Genomic DNA, 12,593 nt, shown 5'->3' on the forward strand with positions numbered 1-12,593 from the left:
TGTCTTTTTAAAATGTTGCAGGATCACAATGATTTTGACTTATATTATGCAAAATCAAGCCCTTTTCAACATATTTCAGCACCAGCAAGCTGCTAGAATTGAATCTTTAGTTATTTACACTCTGTTGCAAAAAAGCTTCAACTCAGTGAGATAAACACTTTTTGACTCTATGGCTATATCTTTTCAAAATGTTGCAAGATGACAATGATTTTGACTTATATTATGCAGAATCAAGCCCTTTTCAAAATATTTAGGCACCAGCAAGCTGCTAGAATGGAATCTTTAGTTATTTACACTCTTTATCAAAAGCGCTTCAACTCAGTGAGATAAACACTTTTTGTATGTATGGCTATATCTTTTTAAAATGTTGCAGGATCACAATGATTTTGACTTATATTGTGCAGAATCAAGCCCTTTTCAACATATTTCAGCACCAGCAAGCTGCTTGAAAGGAATCTTTAGTTATTTACACTCTGTTGCAAAAAAGCTTCAACTCAGTGAGATAAACACTTTTTGACCATATGGCTATATCTTTTCAAAATGTTGCAGGATCACAATGATTTTGACTTATATTATGCAGAATCAAGCCCTTTTCAACATATTTCAGCACCAGCAAGCTGCTAGAATTGAATCTTTAGTTATTTAAACTCTGTTGCAAAAAAGCTTCAACTCAGTGAGATAAACACTTTTTGACAATATGGCTATATCTTTTTAAAATGTTGCAGGATCACAATGATTTTGACTTATATTGTGCAGAATCAAGCCCTTTTCAACATATTTCAGCACCAGCAAGCTGCTAGAATTGAATCTTTAGTTATTTACACTCTTTATCAAAAACGCTTCAACTCAGTGAGATAAACACTTTTTGACCGTATGGCTATATCTTTTTAAAATGTTGCAGGATCACAATGATTTTGACTTATATTATGCAGAATCAAGCCCTTTTCAACATATTTCAGCACCAGCATGCTGCCAGAATTGAATCTTTAGTTATTTACACTCTTTATCAAAAACGCTTCACCTCAGTGAGATAAACACTTTTTGACCGTATGGCTATATCTTTTTAAAATGTTGCAGGATCACAATGATTTTGACTTATATCATGCAGAATCAAGCCCTTTTCAACATATTTCAGCACCAGCATGCTGCTAGAATTGAATCTTTGGTTATTTACACTCTATCAAAAACGCTTCAACTCAGTGAGATAAATACTTTTTGACCGTATGGCTATATCTTTTTAAAATGTTGCAGGATCACAATGATTTTGACTTATATCATGCAGAATCAAGCCCTTTTCAACATATTTCAGCACCAGAAAGCTGCTAGAAAGGAATCTTTGGTTATTGACACTCTTTATCAAAAACGCTTCAACTCAGTGAGATAAACACTTTTTGACCATATGGCTATGTCTTTTTAAAATGTTGCAGGATCACAATGATTTCGACTGATATTATACAGAATCAAGCCCTTTTCAACATATTTCAGCACCAGCGAGCTGCTAGAATTGAATCTTTAGTTATTTACACTCTGTTGCAAAAAAGCTTCAACTCAGTGAGATAAACACTTTTTGACTCTATGGCTATATCTTTTCAAAATGTTGCAAGATGACAATGATTTTGACTTATATTATGCAGAATCAAGCCCTTTTCAAAATATTTAGGCACCAGCAAGCTGCTAGAATGGAATCTTTAGTTATTTACACTCTTTATCAAAAACGCTTCACCTCAGTGAGATAAACACTTTTTGACCGTATGGCTATATCTTTTTAAAATGTTGCAGGATCACAATGATTTTGACTTATATCATGCAGAATCAAGCCCTTTTCAACATATTTCAGCACCAGCAAGCTGCTAGAATTGAATCTTTGGTTATTTACACTCTATCAAAAACGCTTCAACTCTGTGAGATAAACACTTTTTGACCATATGGCTATATCTTTTTAAAATGTTGCAGGATCACAATGATTTTGACTTATATTATGCAGAATCAAGCCCTTTTCAACATATTTCAGCACCAGAAAGCTGCTAGAAAGGAATCTTTGGTTATTGACACTCTTTCTCAAAAACGCTTCAACTCAGTGAGATAAACACTTTTTGACCATATGGCTATGTCTTTTTAAAATGTTGCAGGATCACAATGATTTTGACTTATATTATGCAGAATCAAGCCCTTTTCAACATATTTCAGCACCAGCTAGCTGCTATAATTGAATCTTTAGTTATTTACACTCTGTTGCAAAAAAGCTTCAACTCAGTGAGATAAACACTTTTTGACTCTATGGCTATATCTTTTCAAAATGTTGCAAGATGACAATGATTTTGACTTATATTATGCAGAATCAAGCCCTTTTCAAAATATTTAGGCACCAGCAAGCTGCTAGAATGGAATCTTTAGTTATTTACACTCTTTATCAAAAGCGCTTCAACTCAGTGAGATAAACACTTTTTGACTGTATGGTTATATCTTTTTAAAATGTTGCAGGATCGAAATGATTTTGACTTATATTATGCAGAATCAAGCCCTTTTCAACATATTTCAGCACCAGCAAGCTGCTAGAAAGGAATCTTTAGTTATTTACACTCTTTATCAAAAACGCTTCAACTCAGTGAGATAAAGACTTTTTGACCGTATGCCATATCTTTTCAAAATGTTGCAGGATCACAATGATTTTGACCTATATTATGCAGAATCAAGCCCTTTTCAACATATTTCAGCACCAGCAAGCTGCTAGAATGGAATCTTTAGTTATTTACACTCTGTTGCAAAAAAGCTTCAACTCAGTGAGATAAACACTTTTTGACAATATGGCTATATCTTTTTAAAATGTTGCAGGATCACAATGATTTTGACTTATATTGTGCAGAATCAAGCCCTTTTCAACATATTTCAGCACCAGCAAGCTGCTAGAATTGAATCTTTAGTTATTTACACTCTTTATCAAAAACGCTTCAACTCAGTGAGATAAACACTTTTTGACCGTATGGCTATATCTTTTTAAAATGTTGCAGGATCACAATGATTTTGACTTATATTATGCAGAATCAAGCCCTTTTCAACATATTTCAGCACCAGCAAACTGCTAGAATTGAATCTTTAGTTATTTACACTCTGTTGCAAAAAAGCTTCAACTCAGTGAGATAAACACTTTTTGACAATATGGCCATATCTTTTCAAAATGTTGCAGGATCACAATGATTTTGACCTATATTATGCAGAATCAAGCCCTTTTCAACATATTTCAGCACCAGCAAGCTGCTAGAATTGAATCTTTAGTTATTTACACTCTGTTGCAAAAAAGCTTCAACTCAGTGAGATAAACACTTTTTGACAATATGGCTATATCTTTTTAAAATGTTGCAGGATCACAATGATTTTGACTTATATTATGCAGAATCAAGCCCTTTTCAACATATTTCAGCACCAGCAAGCTGCTAGAATTGAATCTTTAGTTATTTACACTCTTTATCAAAAACGCTTCAACTCAGTGAGATAAACACTTTTTGACCGTATGGCTATATCTTTTTAAAATGTTGCAGGATCACAATGATTTTGACTTATATTATGCAGAATCAAGCCCTTTTCAACAAATTTCAGCACCAGAAAGCTGCTAGAATTGAATCTTTAGTAATTGACACTCTTTATCAAAAACGCTTCACCTCAGTGAGATAAACACTTTTTGACCGTATGGCTATATCTTTTTAAAATGTTGCAGGATCACAATGATTTTGACTTATATCATGCAGAATCAAGCCCTTTTCAACATATTTCAGCACCAGCATGCTGCTAGAATTGAATCTTTGGTTATTTACACTCTATCAAAAACGCTTCAACTCAGTGAGATAAACACTTTTTGACCGTATGGCTATATCTTTTTAAAATGTTGCAGGATCACAATGATTTTGACTTATATCATGCAGAATCAAGCCCTTTTCAACATATTTCAGCACCAGAAAGCTGCTAGAAAGGAATCTTTGGTTATTGACACTCTTTATCAAAAACGCTTCAACTCAGTGAGATAAACACTTTTTGACCATATGGCTATGTCTTTTTAAAATGTTGCAGGATCACAATGATTTCGACTTATATTATACAGAATCAAGCCCTTTTCAACATATTTCAGCACCAGCGAGCTGCTAGAATTGAATCTTTAGTTATTTACACTCTGTTGCAAAAAAGCTTCAACTCAGTGAGATAAACACTTTTTGACTCTATGGCTATATCTTTTCAAAGTGTTGCAAGATGACAATGATTTTGACTTATATTATGCAGAATCAAGCCCTTTTCAAAATATTTAGGCACCAGCAAGCTGCTCGAATGGAATCTTTAGTTATTTACACTCTTTATCAAAAACGCTTCACCTCAGTGAGATAAACACTTTTTGACCGTATGGCTATATCTTTTTAAAATGTTGCAGGATCACAATGATTTTGACTTATATCATGCAGAATCAAGCCCTTTTCAACATATTTCAGCACCAGCAAGCTGCTAGAATTGAATCTTTGGTTATTTACACTCTATCAAAAACGCTTCAACTCAGTGAGATAAACACTTTTTGACCATATGGCTATATCTTTTTAAAATGTTGCAGGATCACAATGATTTTGACTTATATTATGCAGAATCAAGCCCTTTTCAACATATTTCAGCACCAGAAAGCTGCTAGAAAGGAATCTTTGGTTATTGACACTCTTTCTCAAAAACGCTTCAACTCAGTGAGATAAACACTTTTTGACCATATGGCTATGTCTTTTTAAAATGTTGCAGGATCACAATGATTTTGACTTATATTATGCAGAATCAAGCCCTTTTCAACATATTTCAGCACCAGCTAGCTGCTATAATTGAATCTTTAGTTATTTACACTCTGTTGCAAAAAAGCTTCAACTCAGTGAGATAAACACTTTTTGACTCTATGGCTATATCTTTTCAAAATGTTGCAAGATGACAATGATTTTGACTTATATTATGCAGAATCAAGCCCTTTTCAAAATATTTAGGCACCAGCAAGCTGCTAGAATGGAATCTTTAGTTATTTACACTCTTTATCAAAAGCGCTTCAACTCAGTGAGATAAACACTTTTTGACTGTATGGTTATATCTTTTTAAAATGTTGCAGGATCGAAATGATTTTGACTTATATTATGCAGAATCAAGCCCTTTTCAACATATTTCAGCACCAGCAAGCTGCTAGAAAGGAATCTTTAGTTATTTACACTCTTTATCAAAAACGCTTCAACTCAGTGAGATAAAGACTTTTTGACCGTATGCCATATCTTTTCAAAATGTTGCAGGATCACAATGATTTTGACCTATATTATGCAGAATCAAGCCCTTTTCAACATATTTCAGCACCAGCAAGCTGCTAGAATGGAATCTTTAGTTATTTACACTCTGTTGCAAAAAAGCTTCAACTCAGTGAGATAAACACTTTTTGACAATATGGCTATATCTTTTTAAAATGTTGCAGGATCACAATGATTTTGACTTATATTGTGCAGAATCAAGCCCTTTTCAACATATTTCAGCACCAGCAAGCTGCTAGAATTGAATCTTTAGTTATTTACACTCTTTATCAAAAACGCTTCAACTCAGTGAGATAAACACTTTTTGACCGTATGGCTATATCTTTTTAAAATGTTGCAGGATCACAATGATTTTGACTTATATTATGCAGAATCAAGCCCTTTTCAACATATTTCAGCACCAGCAAGCTGCTAGAATTGAATCTTTAGTTATTTACACTCTGTTGCAAAAAAGCTTCAACTCAGTGAGATAAACACTTTTTGACAATATGGCCATATCTTTTCAAAATGTTGCAGGATCACAATGATTTTGACCTATATTATGCAGAATCAAGCCCTTTTCAACATATTTCAGCACCAGCAAGCTGCTAGAATTGAATCTTTAGTTATTTACACTCTGTTGCAAAAAAGCTTCAACTCAGTGAGATAAACACTTTTTGACAATATGGCTATATCTTTTTAAAATGTTGCAGGATCACAATGATTTTGACTTATATTATGCAGAATCAAGCCCTTTTCAACATATTTCAGCACCAGCAAGCTGCTAGAAAGTAATCTTTAGTTATTTACACTCTTTATCAAAAACGCTTCAACTCAGTGAGATAAACACTTTTTGACCGTATGGCTATATCTTTTTAAAATGTTGCAGGATCACAATGATTTTGACTTATATTATGCAGAATCAAGCCCTTTTCAACATATTTCAGCACCAGCATGCTGCCAGAATTGAATCTTTAGTTATTTACACTCTTTATCAAAAACGCTTCACCTCAGTGAGATAAACACTTTTTGACCGTATGGCTATATCTTTTTAAAATGTTGCAAGATCACAATGATTTTGACTTATATTATGCAGAATCAAGCCCTTTTCAACAGATTTCAGCACCAGAAAGCTGCTAGAATTGAATCTTTAGTAATTGACACTCTTTATCAAAAACGCTTCAACTCAGTGAGATAAACATTTTTTGACCATATGGCTATATCTTTTTAAAATGTTGCAGGATCACAATGATTTTGACTTAAATTATGCAGAATCAAGCCCTTTTCAACATATTTCAGCACCAGCAAGCTGCTAGAATTGAATCTTTAGTTATTTACATTCTCTTGCAAAAAAGCTTCAACTCAGTGAGATAAACACTTTTTGACTGTATGGCTATATCTTTTCAAAATGTTGCAAGATTACAATGATTTTGACTTATATTATGCAGAATCAAGCCCTTTTCAAAATATTTAGGCACCAGCAAGCTGCTAGAATGGAATCTTTAGTTATTTACACTCTTTATCAAAAGCGCTTCAACTCAGTGAGATAAACACTTTTTGACTGTATGGCTATATCTTTTTAAAATGTTGCAGGATCACAATGATTTTGACTTATATTGTGCAGAATCAAGCCCTTTTCAACATATTTCAGCACCAGCAAGCTGCTTGAAAGGAATCTTTAGTTATTTACACTCTGTTGCAAAAAAGCTTCAACTCAGTGAGATAAACACTTTTTGACCATATGGCTATATCTTTTCAAAATGTTGTAGGATCACAATGATTTTGACTTATATTATGCAGAATCAAGCCCTTTTCAACATATTTCAGCACCAGGAAGCTGCTAGAAAGTAATCTGTAGTTATTTACACTCTTTATCAAAAACGCTTCAACTCAGTGAGATAAAGACTTTTTGACCGTATGGCCATATTTTTTCAAAATGTTGCAGGATCACAATGATTTTGACCTATATTATGCAGAATCAAGCCCTTTTCAACATATTTCAGCACCAGCAAGCTGCTAGAATTGAATCTTTAGTTATTTACACTCTGTTGCAAAAAAGCTTCAACTCAGTGAGATAAACACTTTTTGACAATATGGCTATATCTTTTTAAAATGTTGCAGGATCACAATGATTTTGACTTATATTGTGCAGAATCAAGCCCTTTTCAACATATTTCAGCACCAGCAAGCTGCTAGAATTGAATCTTTAGTTATTTACACTCTTTATCAAAAACGCTTCAACTCAGTGAGATAAACACTTTTTGACCGTATGGCTATATCTTTTTAAAATGTTGCAGGATCACAATGATTTTGACTTATATTATGCAGAATCAAGCCCTTTTCAACATATTTCAGCACCAGCATGCTGCCAGAATTGAATCTTTAGTTATTTACACTCTTTATCAAAAACGCTTCACCTCAGTGAGATAAACACTTTTTGACCGTATGGCTATATCTTTTTAAAATGTTGCAGGATCACAATGATTTTGACTTATATCATGCAGAATCAAGCCCTTTTCAACATATTTCAGCACCAGCATGCTGCTAGAATTGAATCTTTAGTTATTTACACTCTGTTGCAAAAAAGCTTCAACTCAGTGAGATAAACACTTTTTGACAATATGGCTATATCTTTTTAAAATGTTGCAGGATCACAATGATTTTGACTTATATTATGCAGAATCAAGCCCTTTTCAACATATTTCAGCACCAGCAAGCTGCTAGAAAGTAATCTTTAGTTATTTACACTCTTTATCAAAAACGCTTCAACTCAGTGAGATAAACACTTTTTGACCGTATGGCTATATCTTTTTAAAATGTTGCAGGATCACAATGATTTTGACTTATATTATGCAGAATCAAGCCCTTTTCAACATATTTCAGCACCAGCATGCTGCCAGAATTGAATCTTTAGTTATTTACACTCTTTATCAAAAACGCTTCACCTCAGTGAGATAAACACTTTTTGACCGTATGGCTATATCTTTTTAAAATGTTGCAAGATCACAATGATTTTGACTTATATTATGCAGAATCAAGCCCTTTTCAACAGATTTCAGCACCAGAAAGCTGCTAGAATTGAATCTTTAGTAATTGACACTCTTTATCAAAAACGCTTCAACTCAGTGAGATAAACATTTTTTGACCATATGGCTATATCTTTTTAAAATGTTGCAGGATCACAATGATTTTGACTTAAATTATGCAGAATCAAGCCCTTTTCAACATATTTCAGCACCAGCAAGCTGCTAGAATTGAATCTTTAGTTATTTACATTCTCTTGCAAAAAAGCTTCAACTCAGTGAGATAAACACTTTTTGACTGTATGGCTATATCTTTTCAAAATGTTGCAAGATTACAATGATTTTGACTTATATTATGCAGAATCAAGCCCTTTTCAAAATATTTAGGCACCAGCAAGCTGCTAGAATGGAATCTTTAGTTATTTACACTCTTTATCAAAAGCGCTTCAACTCAGTGAGATAAACACTTTTTGACTGTATGGCTATATCTTTTTAAAATGTTGCAGGATCACAATGATTTTGACTTATATTGTGCAGAATCAAGCCCTTTTCAACATATTTCAGCACCAGCAAGCTGCTTGAAAGGAATCTTTGGTTATTGACACTCTTTATCAAAAACGCTTCAACTCAGTGAGATAAACACTTTTTGACCATATGGCTATGTCTTTTTAAAATGTTGCAGGATCACAATGATTTCGACTTATATTATACAGAATCAAGCCCTTTTCAACATATTTCAGCACCAGCGAGCTGCTAGAATTGAATCTTTAGTTATTTACACTCTGTTGCAAAAAAGCTTCAACTCAGTGAGATAAACACTTTTTGACTCTATGGCTATATCTTTTCAAAGTGTTGCAAGATGACAATGATTTTGACTTATATTATGCAGAATCAAGCCCTTTTCAAAATATTTAGGCACCAGCAAGCTGCTCGAATGGAATCTTTAGTTATTTACACTCTTTATCAAAAACGCTTCACCTCAGTGAGATAAACACTTTTTGACCGTATGGCTATATCTTTTTAAAATGTTGCAGGATCACAATGATTTTGACTTATATCATGCAGAATCAAGCCCTTTTCAACATATTTCAGCACCAGCAAGCTGCTAGAATTGAATCTTTGGTTATTTACACTCTATCAAAAACGCTTCAACTCAGTGAGATAAACACTTTTTGACCATATGGCTATATCTTTTTAAAATGTTGCAGGATCACAATGATTTTGACTTATATTATGCAGAATCAAGCCCTTTTCAACATATTTCAGCACCAGAAAGCTGCTAGAAAGGAATCTTTGGTTATTGACACTCTTTCTCAAAAACGCTTCAACTCAGTGAGATAAACACTTTTTGACCATATGGCTATGTCTTTTTAAAATGTTGCAGGATCACAATGATTTTGACTTATATTATGCAGAATCAAGCCCTTTTCAACATATTTCAGCACCAGCTAGCTGCTATAATTGAATCTTTAGTTATTTACACTCTGTTGCAAAAAAGCTTCAACTCAGTGAGATAAACACTTTTTGACTCTATGGCTATATCTTTTCAAAATGTTGCAAGATGACAATGATTTTGACTTATATTATGCAGAATCAAGCCCTTTTCAAAATATTTAGGCACCAGCAAGCTGCTAGAATGGAATCTTTAGTTATTTACACTCTTTATCAAAAGCGCTTCAACTCAGTGAGATAAACACTTTTTGACTGTATGGTTATATCTTTTTAAAATGTTGCAGGATCGAAATGATTTTGACTTATATTATGCAGAATCAAGCCCTTTTCAACATATTTCAGCACCAGCAAGCTGCTAGAAAGGAATCTTTAGTTATTTACACTCTTTATCAAAAACGCTTCAACTCAGTGAGATAAAGACTTTTTGACCGTATGCCATATCTTTTCAAAATGTTGCAGGATCACAATGATTTTGACCTATATTATGCAGAATCAAGCCCTTTTCAACATATTTCAGCACCAGCAAGCTGCTAGAATGGAATCTTTAGTTATTTACACTCTGTTGCAAAAAAGCTTCAACTCAGTGAGATAAACACTTTTTGACAATATGGCTATATCTTTTTAAAATGTTGCAGGATCACAATGATTTTGACTTATATTGTGCAGAATCAAGCCCTTTTCAACATATTTCAGCACCAGCAAGCTGCTAGAATTGAATCTTTAGTTATTTACACTCTTTATCAAAAACGCTTCAACTCAGTGAGATAAACACTTTTTGACCGTATGGCTATATCTTTTTAAAATGTTGCAGGATCACAATGATTTTGACTTATATTATGCAGAATCAAGCCCTTTTCAACATATTTCAGCACCAGCAAGCTGCTAGAATTGAATCTTTAGTTATTTACACTCTGTTGCAAAAAAGCTTCAACTCAGTGAGATAAACACTTTTTGACAATATGGCCATATCTTTTCAAAATGTTGCAGGATCACAATGATTTTGACCTATATTATGCAGAATCAAGCCCTTTTCAACATATTTCAGCACCAGCAAGCTGCTAGAATTGAATCTTTAGTTATTTACACTCTGTTGCAAAAAAGCTTCAACTCAGTGAGATAAACACTTTTTGACAATATGGCTATATCTTTTTAAAATGTTGCAGGATCACAATGATTTTGACTTATATTATGCAGAATCAAGCCCTTTTCAACATATTTCAGCACCAGCAAGCTGCTAGAAAGTAATCTTTAGTTATTTACACTCTTTATCAAAAACGCTTCAACTCAGTGAGATAAACACTTTTTGACCGTATGGCTATATCTTTTTAAAATGTTGCAGGATCACAATGATTTTGACTTATATTATGCAGAATCAAGCCCTTTTCAACATATTTCAGCACCAGCATGCTGCCAGAATTGAATCTTTAGTTATTTACACTCTTTATCAAAAACGCTTCACCTCAGTGAGATAAACACTTTTTGACCGTATGGCTATATCTTTTTAAAATGTTGCAAGATCACAATGATTTTGACTTATATTATGCAGAATCAAGCCCTTTTCAACAGATTTCAGCACCAGAAAGCTGCTAGAATTGAATCTTTAGTAATTGACACTCTTTATCAAAAACGCTTCAACTCAGTGAGATAAACATTTTTTGACCATATGGCTATATCTTTTTAAAATGTTGCAGGATCACAATGATTTTGACTTAAATTATGCAGAATCAAGCCCTTTTCAACATATTTCAGCACCAGCAAGCTGCTAGAATTGAATCTTTAGTTATTTACATTCTCTTGCAAAAAAGCTTCAACTCAGTGAGATAAACACTTTTTGACTGTATGGCTATATCTTTTCAAAATGTTGCAAGATTACAATGATTTTGACTTATATTATGCAGAATCAAGCCCTTTTCAAAATATTTAGGCACCAGCAAGCTGCTAGAATGGAATCTTTAGTTATTTACACTCTTTATCAAAAGCGCTTCAACTCAGTGAGATAAACACTTTTTGACTGTATGGCTATATCTTTTTAAAATGTTGCAGGATCACAATGATTTTGACTTATATTGTGCAGAATCAAGCCCTTTTCAACATATTTCAGCACCAGCAAGCTGCTTGAAAGGAATCTTTAGTTATTTACACTCTGTTGCAAAAAAGCTTCAACTCAGTGAGATAAACACTTTTTGACCATATGGCTATATCTTTTCAAAATGTTGTAGGATCACAATGATTTTGACTTATATTATGCAGAATCAAGCCCTTTTCAACATATTTCAGCACCAGGAAGCTGCTAGAAAGTAATCTGTAGTTATTTACACTCTTTATCAAAAACGCTTCAACTCAGTGAGATAAAGACTTTTTGACCGTATGGCCATATTTTTTCAAAATGTTGCAGGATCACAATGATTTTGACCTATATTATGCAGAATCAAGCCCTTTTCAACATATTTCAGCACCAGCAAGCTGCTAGAATTGAATCTTTAGTTATTTACACTCTGTTGCAAAAAAGCTTCAACTCAGTGAGATAAACACTTTTTGACAATATGGCTATATCTTTTTAAAATGTTGCAGGATCACAATGATTTTGACTTATATTGTGCAGAATCAAGCCCTTTTCAACATATTTCAGCACCAGCAAGCTGCTAGAATTGAATCTTTAGTTATTTACACTCTTTATCAAAAACGCTTCAACTCAGTGAGATAAACACTTTTTGACCGTATGGCTATATCTTTTTAAAATGTTGCAGGATCACAATGATTTTGACTTATATTATGCAGAATCAAGCCCTTTTCAACATATTTCAGCACCAGCATGCTGCCAGAATTGAATCTTTAG

This window comes from Fistularia commersonii, chromosome 24 (assembly GCF_037954325.1).
Source record: "Fistularia commersonii isolate RoL2024-O1a breed Wild chromosome 24, RoL_Fcom_v1.0, whole genome shotgun sequence".
In the NCBI taxonomy this organism is placed as follows: Eukaryota; Metazoa; Chordata; class Actinopteri; order Syngnathiformes; family Fistulariidae; genus Fistularia; species Fistularia commersonii.